The following is a 22,577-nucleotide window of genomic DNA, read 5'->3' as shown; positions in this document are numbered from 1 at the left end:
TGCTTGACAAATGCACTTGTGACCGTCCTGTTTAGAAGTACCATTTAGCAATAATCTGGGTTAAGTGGAGTCCCTAGAGCTAATAGTCCCACTGCTACTGCACCTGCTGCACCGTTAAAATCAAGTCTCTTTAAACTGCATGGTAACTGCACTTATGACTGCTTGTTTAATTGTAAAATATAGCAGTATTAGGTTTTTTGTGGAGTTCTGACAACTTTTGTGCACGGTGCCACTGCATCTGCTGCACCATTCAAATAATGACCCTGTTGCCTCCAAGATAACTACACTTGTGACTGTCTGTTTAGTAGTAAAAAAAAGCAATATTTAGTGTTTAGTGGCGTTATGATAACTATTGGCCTCAGTGCCACTGAACCTGCTGCACCACTTAAATCTAGCCCCTTTCAGCTGCCACGTAACTGCACTTGTGACTGCCTGTTTAGTTGTAAAATACAGCAATAATAGATGTTTAGTGGTGTGCCTGGAGCTTTTGGTCCCGGTGCCGCTGCACTATTGAAATCATGACCCTAGCGCTTGCTAGATAAGTGCATTGTGACTGCCTGTTTAGTAGTAAAATATAGCAATATTTGGTGTTTAGTGGAGTTCTGACAACTTTTGTCCCCACTTCCACTGCACCTGTTCCACTTTTTAAATCAAACCTCTTTTACCTGCAAGGTAGCTGCAATTGTGACTACCTGTTTAGTAGTAAAATATAGCATAGCTCTTGTATGTTACCTTTATTTTTAACGTGCAATGTTTATTACAACATTTAAGAATTTGATCACAATGACCAAATAGATAAAGTTGAAAAATTCTATCTGATAATGCTTACAAAGTGCAAAGAAAGGTACTGAGGCATGAATAGGAAATGCCACAAACGTTCTAAAGCTAAAGCAACTGCTTTACACAACAAAGTAATAAAGAGCAATGTTAGATGTTAGAAGCTGTCTGCATTTTCCATGGGAAGAGATCTTATCATGACATTGAATGGGGCTTAAACAGTGTGAACAGCTTTAGAAGTATTGTAAATGCGTGCAGCCAGGGGAAGATAACAAAAAAAGTCCCACACAAAAGCGAATGAACACAGTAATTTGGCCATGGGAACTGATAAGAATCCCCTTTTTTAGATATATTAAATACAAGAAATTTCACGCTGTGCAGGCGAAACCTAAAAAAGAAATCGTACTAATCTACTAACTACTAATCTTGGGTTGCAGAGTAGTGTGCTATTCACTGAAAAAGCACTTTATTGCCTCGTCAGAAACGGTAAGCGCTATATAAATATATATATAATTTGCAACTATGTATACATTATAATTAACAGCGGCCAACACATGTACCATGTTGATCTTCCCATTTAGCATAAACATTCAATTCAGTAAAAGGAAAACACCACAGATCATGCTGCTGCAATGCTACTTTAAGTACGTGTCCATATATGACTAAAACTTCATGTTCTAAGTAAAAGTCTTAAGATGATAGTATTATTATGATTTTGCTTGAGTCATTTACACTAATTAGTGATAAGGTTGTTCCCCAGAGTCTTTTCTTGAGCATTGCATTGAATGCCCTCTTTGGAGTACTGGTGGGTGCTATGTAATATATGGGCGAGGTAGGCCTCAGTAGGGACAAAGGAATCCAGAGGTTTTTCACTACCAGGACATGTAAAACCTAAAAGTACATATGAAACCTTTTAAATACAATGCACCCTGCCTTATAGGTTGTTTAGGGTATACAGTCAAATTATCGAGTCAAAAATATAGAATTGCAGTAATATCGAAATCAAAATATAGAATGGGCAAAATATCGAATAGACAGAATATAGTCAACAAAAATATCGATTTTGAGGTAAGTAAGTTAATATCGATTTACATAAATATAGAAAGTCAAAATATCGAAGTATATAATATAGGTATTAAATATATCGATTTTCTAATAATATCACATTTTTAAAAGTGTTTTTTATGTTAGTATATGTGTGAAAAGTGTATATTTATTTTATCATTTATTTTAAGTAATGAATTTTATGGTATTTAATTTTTGTGTAATTTAATTCTGTAGCGGGTTGTGGGTTTATAGGGGAATAGGGTGGGAAGTAATTTCATTATAATTAATTATTTTATTTATTTATTGGTACTTATTTTGAATTAATTGTTAATTAATTTTTAATTGGTAATTACTTAAATTATATTTCGTAATTATTTTTTATTAATTGAATAATTGATAATTATGTTAATTTTATTAATTTATTTTCTGTAGTGGGTTGTGGGTTTATAGGGGAATAGGGTGGGAAGTAATTTAATTATAATTAATTAAATGTTTTAATTTATGTATTGGTATTCATCTTGAATTAATTGTTAATTCATTTTTAATTGGTAATTAATTAAATTATAATTGTTAATTAATTTTTATTAATTGATTCATTGATAATTATCTTAATTTTATTAATGTATTTTCTGTAGCGGGTTGTGGGCTTATAGGGGAATAGGGTGGGAAGTAATTTAATGGTAATTAATTACATTTTTAAATGTATTTATTGGTATTTATTTTGAATTAATTGTTAATTATTTTTCAATTGCTAATTAATTACTTGGTAATTGGTAATTCATTTGTATTAATAGGTAAGGATTTTTAATAATTAATATGTATTTGTATTTTTAATTGATTAATTATTATATTACATTAAATTGGTAATGACTTTTATTTAATTTGTAATTGGTATTAATATTTAATTTATTTTTATGAATATTTGAAGTATTTACTTTCCCTACGGTTGCACTCACTGGAGTGGGAACAGTAATTTTTACCCTTATGCTATCCAACACTTTCCCTACTGTTGCCCTGTCTGGAGTGGGAATAGTAATTTTTACCCCTACGCTATCCAACTTTTTCCCTACTGTTGCACTCTCTGGAGTGGGAATATTAATTTTTACCCCTACGCTATCCAACGATTTTCCTACTGTTGCACTCACTGGAGTGGGAATAGTAATTTTTACCCCTACGCTATTCAAAGCTTTCCCTACCGTTGCACTCACTGGAGTGGGAATAGTAATGTTTACCCCTACGCTATCCAAAGCTTTCCCTACTGTTGCACTCTCTGGACTGGGAATAGTAATTTTTACCCCTACGCTATCCAACGCTTTCCCTACTGTTGCACTCACTGGAGTGGGAATAGTATTTTTTACCCCTACGCTATCCAACGTTTTCCCTACTGTTTCACTCACTTGAGTGGGAATAGTAATTTTTACTTTCCCACTATCCTACGGTAAAAATATTGTATTTTTTTATTAATCTTATGTTAATATATATATATATATTGTATTGTATTGTATGTTGATTTGTAGAGCGCGATTGCTTCCCGGGGGCGTCCAAGCGCTAAGAACCATCAGATCGAGAGGGGTGACCAAGGGATTTACTGAGGGCAGTTGAAGAGGAATGTTTTAAGCTGTTTCCTAAATGAGGAGAGATTGGGGTTGGCTCTCAGATGAAGGGGCAGGGTGTTCCATAGCTTGGAAGCGTTGTGAGTAAAGGTCCTATCTCCGGTTCTGGATTTCTTTATTCTGGGTATTGTGGCCATATACGTCTGGTTTGATCGGAGATTCCTAGTAGGTTGGTAGTGTGAGACTAGGTTGAGGGTGATGAGGGGGCCCGTTTTTCAGAAGGCCTGGTGCGCGATGCATAGGGCTTTGAATTGTATTCTTTGGCGGATAGGTAGCCAATGTAATTTAATCAGCCCGGTTTTGACAGATTGACGCCGAGGGATCTGAAGTAATGTGCGGGCGGCGCAGTTCTGCACCGTTTGTAGTCTCCGCAGCGTATATTCTGGGACAGCGAGGTAAAGGGCGTTGTTAAAATCCAGTCGGGACTGGATAAGGCCCTGGATGGCTACCTGTTTTGCCTCCATAGGTAGAAGATGGAGAACCTTCCTTAACATCCTAAGGAGGCCGAAACAGGGAGCTGCAAGTTTGGTGGCTTGGGTGCCAAAAGACAGAGATCTGTCCAGCCATACCCCAAGGCTCTTGATGTTGTCCTTGGGGGCTGGGGGGATACCCAAGCAGGATGGCCATAGAGTACTGAAGGAGTTAGGGTTGGCAGGGCCCAGGAGCATTAGCTCTGTTTTATCCCCGTTCATTTTGAGTGAGGAGGAGGACATCCAGCTCTTAACCTCCTCTAGGCATTTCTTGAGCCCTCCCCTCGTAGTCAGGTTAGCTTCCTGCGCCAATGAGACCACCAGCTGAGTGTCGTCAGCGTAGGAGATGATTTTAACTCCAAACTGACGAACAACCTCAGCCAGAGGCCTCATATAGATGTTAAAGAGCGCTGGGCTTAATGAGGAGCCCTGTGGTACTCCACATCTTAATGGTCTGCTGGTAGATGATGATTCTCCGTCAAATATATATATGTTTTGAAAAATAAAATTGTAATTTTTTTTATAACTTAAATCAAATATTTAATAATTTTATTTAAGTATTTATAAGTATATATTAGTTAATTATTTTTAATATTTCATTAATTTTAAATTATTTTTAACACATTTAAAAAAATTCGATATTTTGACTAACTATATTTTATTAAAAGATATTTTTGATTCGATATCTTTGTACTCACCTGTTTGTAGATAGGAATTCGATATTTTTGTATTCAATATATTATTCTCGATATTTGTGTAATTCTATATTTTTGTTATCGATATTATTTCAGTGATCCGCTGTTTAGGCCATACCCTAGGGGTGACATATATTAAAAAGAGAGTTTTAGGCTTGGCAAAGAAGTTATTGTGCCAAGTTGAATTGGCAGTTTAAAACAGTACACAGGCTACAATGGCAGACCTGAAACATTTTTTAAAAGGCTACTGAAGTAGGTGGCACAATAACTGCTCCATTCCCCTAGTAGCATTTAATTTACAGGCTGTGGGGACATGTAGTACCATTTTACTAGGGACTTTTAAAGGAGAGAGCTAAGGCACTTATGAACTGGTTAGCTGTAGTAAAATGCACAGAGTCCCAAGGCCAACAGAACAAATTCAGTAAAGCAAGAGGGGCAAAGGAACAATTTGGGGAGGGTGACACCACAGAGAGTGCCAAGTTCGATAACATTGCTAACAGGATCATCACCAGTATCATAAGATGAAAATTCTTTAGAGGGGCAGCTATTAGGATTGAGGACTCATGAGCGTGACAGTGAATGGTTTTAAAGTAATTTCAATGAATGTGAAAAACAAGGACCCCCTTTCCATATGCGGCATATGCCGAAGGCTTTAGTTGTGCTCTACACCGCGGGACCACGCTGTGAGAGAGTTACACATATGTAACCTACTAGATGCATTTCGATAAACAGAATATCATCTGTTCCATATGGCCGGGATGCCCGCCACCCCCTCCCAACACCAATTCCCAATGGGAGTAGACAAACACAGGTTTGAACTTTTGGAAGGCGGGGAGGAGTCACCCCCCCGGCCGTATTTATTAAAATATGAAACAAAATTTAAACATTAAATAAAAGTTTCATAAATTATGTACAATTTTACATTTATTACATTTCGATGAAGACATGTTCTTTGGCTAACCTTAACAAATCTCTAATACAAAGGTTTCCTAGTCTAGCATCCTGAAAATGCATACATTCTAAATTAAAATTGTACATCCTAGCATTAAGGGCCAACGGCAAGGTCTTAACCGGTGTCAGATACCTACTACCAAAATCCCGCCCTCACGGTGTGAGTGGCGCATGCGCAGAGGACTTTACCCTCATTGCCACCTGTAACTTCTCTTGTCGTGGGGGCCCCGTTTTCACTCGACGCCATCTTAAAGGTCGTCCGAGTTCCCGTGTGAGGTATCCGTAGGAAGGACAGCGTGGACTCCCCCCATCCCACACTCTCTATCCGCCGTCGCGGATATCCGGCCCCCGGGAAATTCGTCAGAGGGGCATCTAGTCGCCTCCCCCCTGGGAGGGGCCTATGGCCGTCTCCCCCTAGGTGACCCATCCTTAGTGGGTGCCGCCTCCCCGTGGAAGGGGCCAATGGCCGCCTCCCCCCGGGCGCTCCCATCCTTTCTGGGTGGCGCCCCCCTCTAGGGACCTTGAAATTACTGCTCACCGATCATGACCTTACCGCCCAACCAAAAAATAAATACGACAGTTGTTTTACCTACTAAGAGAAGAAAAAATTCTAACATAACCTTGATGAGTCATCAACTTCTTTTTCCTGCAACGGGAAACATTATCCTAAAACAGAACCACATCATTATATGACACATTCCCTTACTTTTCTACAAAGGAAAAAAAGGCATATACATTTCTATCTTAATCAAACTTTATTTAAACAAACATTGCCATAAGGGGCTGGTGGGTGGGTCAAAATTGCCGCTTGTTCCGTCGAGGGCTCACGAGCAACGGGTTGGTGCAGCCTTCAGAGCACAGGAACAAGAGGACGCTTTTTCGGATCCCGCTCTATATATCCATCTGCAGGAGGGCGGGGACCCTCCTCCGGTACGCCTACTGGGCGTGGTCTTCCGTGCAGGTGTCTAGGACAACCCTTCCTGGGCGGGAAAGGGCGCGCCCCGGCTACGCCACTTTGGGCATACCAGCCGAGCCACGCCTCCCGCCCAAAATGGTTTCCCGGGGGGATCGAGGCACCCAACCATATGTTCGGGGGGACCGAGTGGTCGCCCCTTTCCATATGGCTGGGATGCCCGCCACCCCCTCCCAACACCAATTCCCAATGGGAGTAGACAAACACAGGTTTGAACTTTTGGAAGGCGGGGGGGAGTCACCCCCCCGGCCGTATTTATTAAAATATGAAACAAAATTTAAACATTAAATAAAAGTTTCATAAATTATGTACAATTTTACATTTATTACATTTCGATGAAGACATGTTCTTTGGCTAACCTTAACAAATCTCTAATACAAAGGTTTCCTAGCCGAGTCTAGCATCCTGAAAATGCATACATTCTAAATTAAAATTGTACATCCTAGCATTAAGGGCCAACGGCAAGGTCTTAACCGGTGTCAGATCCCTACTACCAAAATCCCGCCCTCACGGTGTAAGTGGCGCATGCGCAGAGGACTTTACCCTCATTGCCACCTGTAACTTCCCTTGTCGTGGGGGCCCCCTTTTCACTCGACGCCATCTTAAAGGTCGTCCGAGTTCCCATGTGAGGTATCTGTAGGAAGGACAGCGTGGACTCCCCCCATCCCACACTCTCTATCCGCCGTCGCGGATATCCGGCCCCCGGGAAATACGTCGGAGGGGCATCTAGCCGCCTCCCCCCTGGGAGGGGCCTATGGCCGTCTCCCCCTAGGCGACCCATCCTTAGTGGGTTCCGCCTCCCCGTGGAAGGGGCCAATGGCCGCCTCCCCCCGGGCGCTCCCATCCTTTCTGGGTGGCGCCCCCCTCTAGGGACCTTGAAATTACTGCTCACCGATCATGACCTTACCGCCACAGGCCGGATAGCTGACCGACTATCCGGCCCCCCCAATCCTCCTAAAGGTCATGCTTCTTCAAACCCCTTAGCCATGCTATGAAGTCACCTATGAGTAAATCATTTCCCTCCCTGGACAGGTGAACCCCATCATTCAGATACATGTGATCACCCCGAATACACCCGTGAGGAATGCTATGCAACTGGGCTGAGCGAAACAATTTTCCTATTTTGTTGTTAACCCTTTTCACAGAATGGTTCAACGCTGACACTGAAATACCCCCCCGCCAACTCTTCCTGGGGATCATGTGGGACCAGGCAATCGTGCACCCCGGGAGTTTCTTAGCCAACCAGCTAACTGCCGACAGGATGTGTTCCAATAACACTTGTCTTCCTAGCTTCACTAAGTCATTGCCACCCAGGTGTACTATGACTACAGATGGCGGTGACCTTTGCCGCCATAAAAGACCCTCAAAGAACGATTGAAATTGGTCAAAACAGAGTCCGCCCTTCCCATGGAAGGTCACTCTGTACCCGTATTCCCCAGATGCGTGAGTCGCGTCACCTGCTTTGAATACATCCCCGGCGTGCCTCACATATGAGTGGCCCACGACCCATACCACTCTTTCTCCAGTCGGTGATCCTCGACCGCTGGTCTCCTGGTGCTGGGTCGACTTCCAATTCCGCCCCGCGTGACAGGCTCGCGAAACTGTAATTCAAACAAAAGACAAGAAGCGTGAGTGCATGTCAATTGATCTTTACAACATGTGCAATCGCACATACCTTTTGAAGCAATTCGAGGACCAACGTCCCAGCTGCTTTACTTCTTCAGCACTCTGACCCCGGGCTGTAGCCTCAGTAGCAGCCCCTATCCTAAATGAGTGGGTCCCGAAATCGCACGGGTCCATGCCCGCGGCAGCGATTGACAGTGCTAACACCCTCTGAAACTGAAACCTCGTCAGTGGGGTGCCATCCTTGTGCCTCAGCAAGCTCCCCCCCCCACGCAGCCATCCTCAATGCCAAGTATTCCTCTACGCATTTTATCGGACAAGTGGGGGCCCCTTGTGCGCGCTGCACGATAACACTCTCACCCATGGCTCCCTGGTCAGTCTTGGACCTGGCTATCGAGATTACCATTGTATCACCCCTTATTTGGATGTGATCCTTGCCCAGGCCTCCCTCTATATCCTTCTTGTTCCTTGCGGCCAGTTCGCTCACCCGCATAGCCCCGTGGAATGCCAAGGCGAAAGCTGCCCGGAACAGAACTGCTTCGTAAAGGGAGGAGCACGTCTCATCTAGCTTCGCTAAGAGTAGAGACAATCTATCTAAACCAATCGGGTGCCTCGTATCCTGCTTGCGACCCTCAAGGCGTTGCCAGCCGCGGAGTGCCTTTCTAACCAAAAAGGAATCTGTCGGGTCTCTTATGCCATGCACCTGCGCCATGAATGAAACGGCCGCCCTATGTCTATTGCTGTTGCCGCCGATCGGCCTCCTCTGTGCAGCGCAACCAGGAACCCCAGGAAGGAGTCCTCCTGACCCCAGCTCTGTCTCCCTAATGGACACAAAAATGTGCAGAAGGAATGAAATGCTCCTTCGTATGCCTTCCTTGTTCTGGGCGCTAAGCTGGCTGCCACGAGGTCTTGTAATCCGGGGCACCGATTAGCCATAGTGCTTCGGGGAACGGTGCCGCCACTAGGTCCGCTGTGGGTAAGTAGCCCCTGAAAGCCTGCATGTGTGAACGAGAGAGTGCATCAGCTGCATAATTAAGTACACCTGGCACATGCTTCGCCCTGAACTGTACATTCAATTTCATGCAACGTAATACGATTTCTTTCAGTAATCTCAAGATCCACTTGCAGCGGGCTGCCTGCTGGTTAATGCACTCAACCACAGTCATATTATCAGACCAAAACACCACCGAGCTGTCCCTGAAATAGTCTGGCCATGCCATCAGAGCAACCCAAATGGGGAACAGCTCCAAGAACCCAATGTTACCTGTCAGACCGCTGGAGTGCCACCACGTCGGCCATACTTGCGCCGACCATCGGTTACCAAAAATGGCGCCAAATCCCACGCTCCCAGCTGAGTTGGTCCACAAGCCTAGCTCATCCGAAGATGCTGGTGGCTTGTTCCACACAACTCGACCGTTGAAGTCCGCCAGAAATGCCAACCAAATGCGCATATCCTGGCGAACCTCTGCCGACATTCTCGTATGGTGGTGTCCCTCCTTGAGACCAACCATCGCTTGTGCAATAGAGCGTGAGAAGGGGCGGGCCATTGGTATCACCCTCAAGGCAAAGTTAAGCTGACCCACCGTTTGCTGTAACTGGTGCAGGGTCACTTTCTCCTTGCCCAGGCATTGTATCAGGGAAGCCCTAAATTTGGCCACTTTTTCCATCGGCAAACGGAAACATCCTTCCACCGAATCGAGCTCAATTCCCAGAAACTCCAGTGAAGTAGATGGTCCGACCGTTTTACCTGGTGCCAGTGGGACTCCGAACTCCCGCGTGAGGATGCAGAAGTCCTGTAGCGCCTGCGCACATCTCGTATCGCCGGCCGCACCCAAAAACAAGAAGTCATCTAGATAGTGCATCACATGCTTAAGGCCCGTGGCCTCGGTGAATACCCACTGTAAAAAACAGCTGAACGTTTCAAAATAAGCACAAGAAATGGAGCAACCCATCGGCATGCATTTATCCATGTAATGACTCCCCTGAAATGCAAAACCTAGCAAGCGCTGATCCTGTGGGTGTACCGGGAGCAACCGGAACGCCGATTCGATGTCTGATTTCGCCATCAGCGCTCCGGGGCCCAGGTGATTTAACATGGCCACGACATCATCGAATGATGCGTACCGCACTGAACAAACGTCTGAGTCGATGGCTTCGTTCACCGAAGAACCCCTTGGGGCAGACAAGTTGTGAATGAGTCTAAACTCCCCCGGGTCTTTTTTCGGGACCACCCCTAACGGGGAAGACACGAAATCCACCACCGGCGGGCGATGAAAAGGCCCCGCCACCCGCCCCAAGCTGACTTCCTTTCCAATCTTCTTTGCCGCAACGCCTGGGTTGTGTTGGACAGATAACTGATTCTTACAAAAGGAGTCCCCCCGAAAATCCCCCGCCGGAATGTTGAAGCCATATAGGAATCCCTTCCTCAACACCCCGGCGGATACATGATCAGGGTATTTGTTCAACCAAGGAGTCAGAGCCATGATATCGACAGGTGTAGGCAATCGGTTACAAAGTCTTACCTCACTCCTGCTTAGACCCACCTTTTCCTCCCGTCCCGCTGTTTTTAGATCTACAGCTACTCTCCGGGTGTGAGGAGTTCCCACAGCCCGCACACGCATGCCTGAACCTACATGTCCCCTGGGGCCTGTTACAGTTGCCTCTATTGAAGCCCCAACAAACCCCCCGCTTGCCGCCATTCCCGCCGGTCTTGGGCTGATAGTCCCCACCGGCGCCCCCTCGAAAGGGCACCGCGGGCTTTTGGCGAACTAACCCCGACCCGCTCCCGCTCGTCGAGGACGTACCTGCCGCCCCAGGCAAGAGCTGCTTGTGCCATGACACCGAGTCGAGGCAATCCCAAGTTAAAGTAGTATCAAACTCTTTCGCTTTACGGAATTTCATATCGTAACCTTTCCATTCATCCCCCTCATACATGGAATAAAAATCCATAATCCTATTCTGATAGCAAGTCAACTCGGTCATAAGTTCAGGCTTACGTTCCCCCATGACTGCAATAAATATAGAAAAGGCCTTAACCCAGTTTGTTACCGTTTCATCAACCCTGAATTCCGCCATCTTGGCGCGCCACACACTGGGATGCCATAAATCTTTCTGGGATTTTGCATATTCCATCTTGCGATGGTCTGTCAATAATGAAAACATATTTACATACTTCTCCCCCCATTATTACTTCTTTTGTGGCCATAGGGATGTGCTGTGCCACCTTTTCCCGCCTTGAGGGTAATGAACCCTCCCCTGCCATAGGCAATATTTGCCTACCAGGCTCGGCCATTGTGTCTGCCGCCTTTTCCCGGCTAACCGCGGGTCCTCCCGGCGCCACCTGTGAGGGAACAAGAAGAACATTCGCCGTTGCGGCCTCTCTCGACTGCCGCAATTGCTCGATTATTAGTCTGGCCTCCTCGGCCGGGTCCCCTGCAGCCACTGCCCCCCCTGCTTTCTTCTTGAGCCATGGCAACACCGCCGCTAACTGGATGGCCAATTCGGGGGACATCTCCTCATCGTTAACAGGAGTAATTACAACTGGGATCGGCAAACCTGTATCTGGGTTCGGTACCGGGCTGTCCGCCGGTGTGATGGGGGCAACTGGGGGTACCTCAGGAACAGGGACCTCCCCAGAAACCGCCCTCCTCTTAACCCGCTTCCCCCTACCCTCGGGGACGACTCCCGGCAAGGCCGGGCCTATTACCTTCTTCGGACGGCCTGAGTCGTTCTGGGGCGCTAACTGTCTCTTAACCTCAGCCAAACCTCGACCGATCGAGTCAACTTTTCTGAGCTTTCGGTCCATGCTGGCCATTCGGTTTGACAAATGGCGCAATACCGTCTCCATCTCGGAGCCTTTTCCCGCTTTCTTGCCGACCATGGTTTCGGGTACTCAGCTCTAGTTGATCAACGAGGTCCTGGATCCTTCGTACTTCAAGTAACTGAAAGAGAAACAACAAGATTACAAGTTCTCAAAATTGTCGCTTGTTCCGTCGAGGGCTCACGAGCAACGGGTTGGTGCAGCCTGCAGAGCACAGGAACAAGAGGACGCTTCTTCAGATCCCGCTCTATTTATCCATCTGCGGGAGGGCGGGGACCCTCCTCCGGTACGCCTACTGGGCGTGGTCTTCCGTGCAGGTGTCTAGGACAACCCTTCCTGGGCGGTAAAGGGCGCGCCCCGGCTACGCCACTTTGGGCATACCAGCCGAGCCACGCCTCCCGCCCAAAATGTTTTCCCGGGGGGATCGAGGCACCCAACCATACGTTCGGGGGGACCGAGTGGTCGCCCCTTTCCACAAGTTTTCCTCACATCAGATAGGAACAGCACTGAGACATACCAAACAGGCTGTCTACACAACATCAGATCAAAATCCTTCCATATATATATATACGTTCCTCATATATGTTTTTAAAGGTGAAAGTTTTATTACACAGCATTGGTTCGTGAGTCCGCACTAGCGGTTTCAAAAGAAAGGAGGCATTTATCAAGTGAATGTCAAATTACACTATATCACTATTTGGCGAATCGTAAGGACCTCTCCTTAGCAGTTGATGAGATATCTAGTCCTTTCCACCATATTAGATCCACATTTTACAAATTTATATGAAGTAAACTAGTGGCTTGTCCTGAAGAAGGCGTTTTTGATTACGCCGAAACGTGAGTCGATAGAATATAACAAGATTGCCACCTTGATATTTTATCTAATTTTAATGAAATGTGTATACCTATCACCATAATAAATGTATTATTGTTGATTTAACTTTTATGTTTTTTATATTTATTTACTTAATTAAAAATACTGTATTTTATACATGATTCTTGATGTTTATTTTTCTCCTTCAAATGTATTATGATATCTGATATGATTTCATTATAATTGCCTAGGAAGTGTTTGCTCTCATATTTTAAAGTAATTTCAAACATCTTTTTTTTCTAACAGAAATGGAGTGTATCCTTTCTGTTATGCTATGTGGGAAGGTATGTCACTCACTCAAATATAGATGAAAAACACTAGATGAAGGGCTGGGTGGTGGATGCTCTTATAATACATTTATGTTGCATTCTTTTATTATCCAAGAGCACTGTATGTGTCTGTATATTTCACGAATCAGGTAGGAATCTTTAACAGGAAGATACTTAATGTAAATACATTGTTATAACATTATCAACATTTCTTGAAAGCACTGAAGTAGGTATTTTAATTTATTGGTCCAACCCAAGAACACCATGTATGATATCCCATTAATCCTTCGTATCTCTCTTTTTTTCAGTTTTTAACCCTGCTATTATAATTTCTTTTAAATCCTTAGACTTATAGATTTTTACCCGAAACATTTCCTTCCTTCAAGCTGATACTTTTCTCCCATACAGTCAGGTTTTAGACCTCAATTTTCTACTGAACTGATTCTTGGCACATCGACATTGATTCGGTGAATTTTGGCACAAGCTCGGGGAAATGTTATTGGAATCATCGTTCTTTTGTGTGTTTGCTGCCCCTCTTAACTTCTACTGTTGAGAATTTGTTTCAATGGGATGGAAGGGAATTATTAGGTTTTGCTGAGTTTTTAGAACGAGTAACCTCAATAGTTAAGAAAATTCCCTCTTTTAAAAAATCCTTAGTATTCCCCGAATCGCTTCAGCAATTAAATATTGAAATAAATAAATTGATACGGGGTCAATACTTATCATTTAATCAGGAAGGCCATCATAAACTAGCACTATTAAAAAGAAGGAGATCGAGGGTAAAGGCCAGATTAAAAAAAGAAAATGAGGACTCCTTATGGATTCAACTCCGGGAAGCCTCATATAAGGGACATGCCAGGATATTCTGGTCAATAATTGGCAAGGGTTGCGGCACTAGATCCTGTCCTATGCCTATTGCCATTGATGAGCAGATTTGGGCTCATTACATCGAGAACTTATACAGCAACAATGGTCCCCAACGGGACGATGATGCTCCCATTGTAGACTCTCGTTTATATGATTCACCGTCCGAAAAGGAAATTGAACTTGCCATCAAAAGCATGCGCTCTTCTGGTGCGATGGGTCCCGACGAGGTCCCTATTTCGGTTTTAAAACAACAATGTGAATTATGGAGCAAAATTCTTTATCCTGTGTTTAAATCCTGCTTTATTAGCGGAACAGTCCCCCCATCCTGGAAAGGGAGCATTTTAGTCCCTTTATATAAAAAAAGGGCTAGAGACCTACCCCAAAACTATCGTCAAATCGCTTTGCTTGATGACATTGGCAAGGCAAGTGACAATCTTGTAGATTTAAGGCACTAATCGGTATTTCGGGGTGCCATCAGCAAACTTTTAGGGAACCCGCACTTGGAGACCGAAGCTTTACAAGCTGACTCACGGGCTGAACACGGCCTGAACACAATTAGTGACATTTACTCACTGTGAAAATCCTAAAAGTTTGCTGACGGCACCCGGAAATACCGATTAGTGCCTTAAATCTACAACACAACAAAACTACCCGATAAGGACCGGGTTGGAACTATCACCGGCTCCCCGACCACGCGCCTCGATCAATAAGATCAGCCCTGAAGAGTCACAGCCACATGCTGTGATGAAACACGTGTAGGCTTAAGTGACAGGTACAGTGATTCCCAAGAGGTGGACACTGTTTATAAATAAAATCTTTTGAAAAATCTCCATTTGGTGTGATCTATCCCGAATGAATGGACACTTGATGAAGAAAATATCATTTGAAAACGTATAGTGTGCTCTGGTTCCCTGCCAAATTGATATAAGAGGGGGGTGGCTGTACCACTTCTCTTTACAGAGGTTAAGGTTTTCCTCTGACCAAGAAGCACCTATCTTGATGCTACGACAAGCTAATACTTTTCCGTAAGAAGTTGAGCGCCAAATTTCTGAACACTTAAAAAACCTACCCACAGACTTAACCAAAAACTAGATAAAGATGTTTTATTTTCTTTGTCACCATATCAGTTAAAAACTCTCTTGAAGTCTTCCTCGTGGGAACTAGGGTTCAGACTGGATAGAGAGCTTCGCATTCTGAAAAAGGGTATTACTCCAGTTATCGATTCCTGTCTTGTGAGGAAAGCTCAACCATATGTTCTATGGAACATTCCTCACGTGGTTAGACGTCTACTATTTCTAATAAGACAGGATTTAATGCCTTTGAAATTGCTCTTATCCAAATGGTATGGCTCTTCAGCTGTCTGTAATTTATGTCATATGAAGGAGCAGGATTTGTTTCATGTTATTTATGTTTGCCCAGCACTGATGCCTTATAGGCGGAAATGGCTAAGACCCATTTGCTTTCAATTGAATATTTTGTCCGCTTCTGCTTTTAATGCAGCTATGATCAATCCCCCCAATGAAATGTTCTGTTTTAAACTATACAAATTTTTCAAATATTTTCTGGATATGTACTAAGTGGTAATTCAGATGCCCTGATCTCTGTGTATCTTTATTTTATGTACTAGTAAGTATGTTTTCTCTTATATGATTTTATTTGAATATATTTCTATGTTTTTTATGTGGATCTCGTGAGAGATATCCTGGCTGATGACGGCTGATAGCCAGAAACCGGTCCTAGGATGCTTGATTCTGGTCCAGGGAAGACATGCCTTGGCAGTTCGGGCTTGGCTGTTCCCATGAGGCACAGGGTCAAGACTGTTTTCCATATGGCCATGTCTGAAGTGGGGTGGCGTGGTGAGCAAAATAACAATGGATTACACCTATATCTGTGACTGGGATGAATGTTTTGCCAATGTGCAACATTCCATCCATCATCTTGTGTGTTTTGCTATTCACCCTAAGTGGAAGGGTATGCCCAGACGTGGGTCTCGTGCTCACTACACCACTGGAGTCAAGCTATCCTGGCTGATGACGGCTGATAGCCAGAAACCGGTCGTAGGATGCTTGATTCCGGTCCAGGCAAGACATGGCTTGGCAGTTCGGGCTGGACTGTTCCCATGAGGCACAGGGTCAAGACTGATTTGCATATGGCCATGTCTGAACTGGGGTGGCGTGGTGAGCAAAATAACAATGGATTAAACCCAGATCTGTGACTGGGGTTGAATGTTTTGCCAATGTGCAACATTCCGTCCATCATTTTGTGTGTTTTGCTATTCACCTTAAGTGGGAAGGGTATGCCCAGACGTGGGTCCCATGCTCACTACACCACAGGAGTCAAGCTATCCTAGCTGATGACTGATATCCAGAAACCGGTCCTAAGATGCTTGATTCCGGTCCAGGGAAGATATGGCTTGGCAGTTCGGGCTGGATTGTTCCCATGAGGCACAGGGTCAAGACTGATTTGATTATGGCCACGTCTGAACTGGGGTGGCGAAGTGAGCAAAATAACAATGGAATAAACCCAGATCTGTGACTGGGGGTGAATTTTTTGCCAATGTGCAACATTCCGTCCATCATCTTGTGTGTTTTACTATTCACCCTAAGTGGGAAGGGTATTCCCAGACGTGGGTCCCGTGCTCACGACGCCACTGGAGTCAAGCTATCCTGGCTGATGACGGCTGATAGCCAGAAACCGGTCCTAGGATGCTTGATTCCGGTCCAGGGAAGACATGGCTTAGCAGTTCGGGCTGGACCATTCCCATGAGGCACAGGGTCAAGACTGCTTTGCATATGGCCATGTCTGAACTTGAGTGGTGTGGTGAGCAAAATAACGATGGATTAAACCCTGATCTGTGACTGGGGGTGAATGTTTTGCCAATGTGCAACATTCTGTCCATCATCTTGTGTGTTTTGCTATTCACCCTAAGTGGGAAGGGTATGCCCAGACGTGGGTCCCATGCTCACTACGTGTCAGAGCCCAGCTCACCTGAGAATCCGGTTCGTTCCGTTGGAGAATGAAGACAGTTCGATCCCACCCTAAAGCTGCTTGCTCCTGTCTGTGCACTGACTATATATACAGTGCACAAGGAACCAGAAGCCCAAGGGAAGGGGGAAGTGGATAAAATAAAAAAAGAGAAGAACACCTTTCTTTAGATTTCGCGGAGACGTGGAGAAGCAATCTGTGGCTCACTCTGACTCCTTGTGTGACTGGTGCCTAGTGAGAGATAAACAAGAACAGGTGAATATAACCTATCCCTAACCTGGTACCTGACTCTCTCTGCCTCTCTCCCTTCCTTTCTAGATATAAAATTAAGTACCTCTCTAATCCTGGTCTTTTAGCTCCCAGGTGGGTGTGCTTCACTATTCGGAAATATTACTTCTATTATTGTGCAGTTATCTAAAAACCAAACATAAAAGAAAAAACTGTGGTAAGTTTCACAAAAAGTTGTCTAGCAAAACTTTTCAACTTGAGAGTCGATATCTGCTTAAATCAAACACTTACACCTTGCTTTGGTATTTCCAGCATAAACGAGTTCTGTGTTCCTAAATCAAAACGCAGTGTGTTTCTCTGTCCTTATTTTCACAAAGAAAGCTCTGCAAGAATCAGTTCTTACAATCCAGGTAAAACAATGTTTAATTCACAAAGTTCAAAATTCAAGGAGGCAAGTTTTTGCAGGCAGCAAAAGTCTACGTTTCAATAGAAGGTTAATTTTACCAAAATTCACTTTGAAGGTATTTCAAAACAAATGTCCGACTTTTTCTTTGTTGACTTTCAAACAATCTCTCCGGTAAAATTGGGATGTTTAACTTACTTGGTTCATGATGATTAGATTATGCAATCTGACCTTGTCTTTTTTGTTTTGCAGATGGGGGCGAGTATTTGACGATCCAGAAGAGAAGAGGAATTTTCGGAAGCAGGAATGCGATGGGAAGATGAGCCCTGAGTTTGCGATCTCTTCTGAAATGGATGCAGGACTTCTGATGTAATCCATTTTTTTAGTGCTGCTCCCAAGATCTTGAGTCGGACCTTCTTGTAGAACTTGGGATCTCCAAATTTATATAAAAAAGTCCTGTGCCTGCAGAACATCGTGTAACATAGCCCTAAATAATAAACCTAAAGAGGAGGAATCAATGTTAGTGGCCAAAATTCTAAAGTTCTTAAGATGGAATGCATGGCAATAAGTAAGTAGATTAGGCAAGGGGAGACCACCCACGTTTAGGCCTCTCCCGAGCTTTTCCCAGGCAATTGTTGGGGTTTTAGTGGCCCATATAAAAGACACGATTTTTCCTTGGAGTTTAGCAATATCCTTTGTGCTGAAAGGTAATGGAATCTAATTGTACGGAAATGTTAGTTTGGGCAAGATTATCATTTTAACGAGGTTGACCCTCCAGTAGATGTTCAAGGGAGGTTTGCCCAGCATGATAGTAGGCTACGAACCTCGTTAGACACCCTCTTGCAACTGATCTTTGGTATATCTAACAGGTTCTAAGCTAAGTGGATCCCAAGGTATCTCATTTGACACTTTGCCCCCTGTGTTGTATTGGCCCAGTTCCATTCCATTATTTCGTTTTTTTCTTTGTTAATTTTATAGCCAGAAACTTCACCAAATTTCTCAGCCAATTCCAGCAGCCTAGGTATTGCTTCTGCGGGATTTGAGGTATACATGAGGAAGTCATCAGCATAAAGAGCAAACTTTAACTCTAGTTCCGAAATTTTAAAAGGCTTAGTAAGGGGATCCACCCTAAGGAGACACACAAGAGATTCAATATATAAATTAAATAATAGTGGTGACAGAGGGCACCCCTGCCTGGTGCCTCTCGAGATACTGAACAATTCCGTCAGAGCACCATTAACTAAGACTTTTGCTCTGGGCTTAAAATACAGGGATTTAACTGCCTGCACAAAGTTTCTCGGAAAACCGAAACCTTGCAGAGTCTCCCAAAGATAAAACCAATGAACCTGATCAAAAGCCTTAGCGGCATCTATTGCAACTATCTGAGAAGAAACATTTTATCCATTGCAATAACTATTTGCCCTATGGCTTGAAAGGTAAGCTAATTTAGCTGTCTTTCAGGTATGAACCCCCTCTGGTGGGTGTACAATGGACTTAATAATATTTAACACCCTTGCTGCCAGTATCCCTGTAAAAATCTTATGGTACACATTTAACAATGATATTGGTCTGTATGACCAAAGAATTTCCATTCAGACTCTAGCACGAATCACGTGAGCGGAGCGGAGCACAGAGCACAGACCAGAGCAGAGCGGCAGCGGGTGAAAGAGAGCTGCTGAGAGTTGGGAGCAAGCTGGGATTGAACCGCGGGGAGTGAAGGAGGGCTGGTGCAAACTGCCACGAACTGGGACAGAGCAGCGGGAGCTTTCCTAACAAACACTGGCCATTACACCCATCGAGCTGGGACTGAGCCGCGGGGAGCCACGAGAGCACGAGAGCAGAGCCGCAGCGGAGTTAAGGAGGGCTGCCGCGAACGGCCGTGAACTGGGACAGAGCCGCGGGAGCTTTCCTATCAAACACCGGCCATTACACCCGACGCCTAACCCCTGCAGCGTAATTGGAGCTTCTGGTTCCGGTCCCGGTCCCAAGCAGTCCAGTGAGACCCGCCAGAGTCGTGGAGCTGGGAAAATGCGGATAATGCCAAAATAGATATAATTGCGCAAAAGCACATTTAAGCTCGGGTGTCGATGCGTGGGTCAGCAAAAAAGGAAAAAAGCTGAAAATTTAGAGCAGAGTTAACCGCGGACGGCTGAAGGCCGCTGAAAAGGCCGCTGTAAGAGCCTGGAAGGGAGCAGCACTGATCTGTATGAGTGAGTCTGATCAGGCGGCATAAGTGTGAGCCATGCTGAGCCATGCTGAGCTGTGCTGAGCTGAGCAGGGAAAGCTGAGCTGGGCTTAGCCGAGGAAAGTCACAGAAGGGAAAGGACGCGGCAAATTGCGGAAAAGGCGACAAAGTTTTGACATAGTTTTGTCTGATTAGTCTCATTCCAACCCAACCTCACAGTGATTAAGAGAAAGCGAGAGCCGCGGTTGGGGTTGTGGAGCTAATGTGCCTTTTGTTGCTGCTGTATTGCTGAGCGGCTGAGCTGAGAAGGAGTGGAGGTACCTTTGGTCCGACATACCTTCATAGCGTGGTGAGCAAGTCGCAAGAGAGGACCCCCAGAGAGAAGGAGCGTCAGAGTGGCAGTGCTGAGTAGAGAGCCACAAGTTGCTGAGGAAATACGGCTGCGCGACTACAAACAAATTGTGCGGCTGATGCTCCTGAGTGATGGTAGCGGTGTCAATTTGTGGTTACAGTGTGAAAGAAAGGATTTGAACAATCGTTGGTGATTGACAAACTTCAAAGGGGGATTTAAGGGGGGGTCAATCAAAAGAGGGGCTTTGTAAGTTGGAGTTTTTGAGTTTGGTTAAAGGGGTGAGGAGCGGGCTTTAATTTTTGGAGGTCAGCCTTACCCAGCCTTACTCGGTTGCTTTCCCATTTGCTGGTATTTGTTAACAGTTATTGTTACGTTTTGGCATCTCCAGCCGGGAGACGATAGATGATGACATCGGGCCGTCAGCGCGGAGAACTGCCAAAATTAAAAAAACGCCAGAAGTCGGAAGAGTCGATCAATGGGGGGTCCCAAATTAAGCATGGTTAAAAAAATGAGGGGGGCAGTGGAGTGAGTAGAGTTAGTGTTCCGTCAAAGGTGCATTTGAAGGAGCCAGCTGAATTGGACGCTCTACCCATAACCTCCATTACCCCCGGTCAGCTTCACAAGTGCTTAACGCTTGACGCTCAACCATCTATTAAGAATATTTTTTTCAAATATCATCAGAACTAGTCTCAAAAATAAAAAAGAAATACAACTAAAAATATTGAGCCTGACCGAGATTGTGGAACTCCCTCGTCACTATCATCTACAATTTGTGTAAATAGTGTTCAGCCATGTGAAATAATAGAGTCCTAAAATCTCTCCAGAAATAGTAAATTTGCACGAAGTGGCTGGCTCTCCAGGGAGGTGCACAAAAAATGTTCACCCCTGTGCTATAATAGTCTAAAAACTCTCCAAAAATAGTTAATTCGTACGAAGTTGCTGGCTCTCAGGAGAGGAGTTTAAAATCGGAAAAGGTTACAAATGAAGTTGTGTTACCTCTGTTTAAATGTCTATCGGTTCCCTCTGGTCAGCTGTAGACACAAGTACAAATTCATTCACACACTACTGTGGTACATCCTACAGAGTTAATTCCGGAGGAGGATTTTCAGATTACCAGACAGGATGAGTCCTGTATAAGAACAGCTGAGAGCGTAAAAGCTTCGGGATCGGTAATTGATATCTCCTCCTGTTCGATCCATAATGTGAGTGATGTGGCTATTGTGACAGATGCTATTGTTGATGAGGTAAATTATAAGAGGGTCTTGGTAGAACAAATCCGGTTTTGGGCGAATTAGTATCAAGTCCAAATGACCAATTGATGGGTAAAGCACGTCCTTTTAACTTAGACCACTCAAGTATAATTTTGGAGAACACTTTCATTAATAATAAATCATTATTGGTTCCAGGTGCAGTTAGTAGGCCTAATGCTCCCAATGCCAATGTAAATGAACAATGTAAACCGACCAATATTGTTGATTTATCCTTAAAATTTAATTTTAATGGGAATTTTCAGGCCAAAACGGATGATTTGGAAAAAAAGGCTACTAATTCTGAGCGGGGTATATGGGATTACCTAATACATACTATGGACTCAATCACTAATGCCCTTAATTGCCATTAGGATAAATTAGACATCCAGGTGGACATTTTAAACACATTAGCAACATATGCTGTAGGAATTGATGCAAAGCTTTTGAAATTAACCAAATTGATCTCTAAGGTACAAGCAGATAAAGAGAGTCAAAGTCAAGTCAAAGATAGCTTTATTCGGTATTTGGCAAACACCATATAAGCAGACACAACAAAATACAATAAAAACACAACATTTGACACTTGGATTAAAAAGGGAAATCACTGCAACAAACTCTTCTTCGTTACACTTGGCAATCAAGTAACTTAATATTGAAAGCCATAAAATCATTTCATAAAAACATTTGGTACAAAAAATAAATTCCTAGGATTATTAAGAAGGTTGAGGTAAATATAACATATTTATGTATTATGTGGTGTTATTAGGCACAGAATAATACTCCAGCAAACCCTCAGCCTTCTAATCATTTCTCATGGTTCCTCTACATTTTATAATGAATGACAAGAATTTTATCACCACTACGATAGTGAGCTCATCTTGGAGCAAGTACAATCTATGAAGGGCAGTCTTACAGCTTCTCAAACCCCACAGTTTTAATAGTGGCAGCAAGTGTTTTTTCCTCCCCCACTGATAATACTTGCAGAAAAGAATACAATGTATATTGGACTGGGTGGCTACTCCGTCACACGGACATTTCATCAATTTCCCAGACCAATCATTTGGGGCAGGGAACGTTATTAGCCTGAAGAAAGAATCCGTCCTCAATCGTGCTAAAAGCATTCTATGATAGCATGAAAAATTTGGCCCCAAATAAGGATGAAGGCCATGATCATGGAGGATCTGGCGATGGGCTA

This window comes from Lissotriton vulgaris, chromosome 7 (assembly GCF_964263255.1).
Source record: "Lissotriton vulgaris chromosome 7, aLisVul1.2, whole genome shotgun sequence".
Lineage (NCBI taxonomy): Eukaryota > Metazoa > Chordata > Amphibia > Caudata > Salamandridae > Lissotriton > Lissotriton vulgaris.
The sequence above is the reverse complement of the archived record's forward strand: the minus strand, read 5'-3'. Positions refer to the sequence as shown.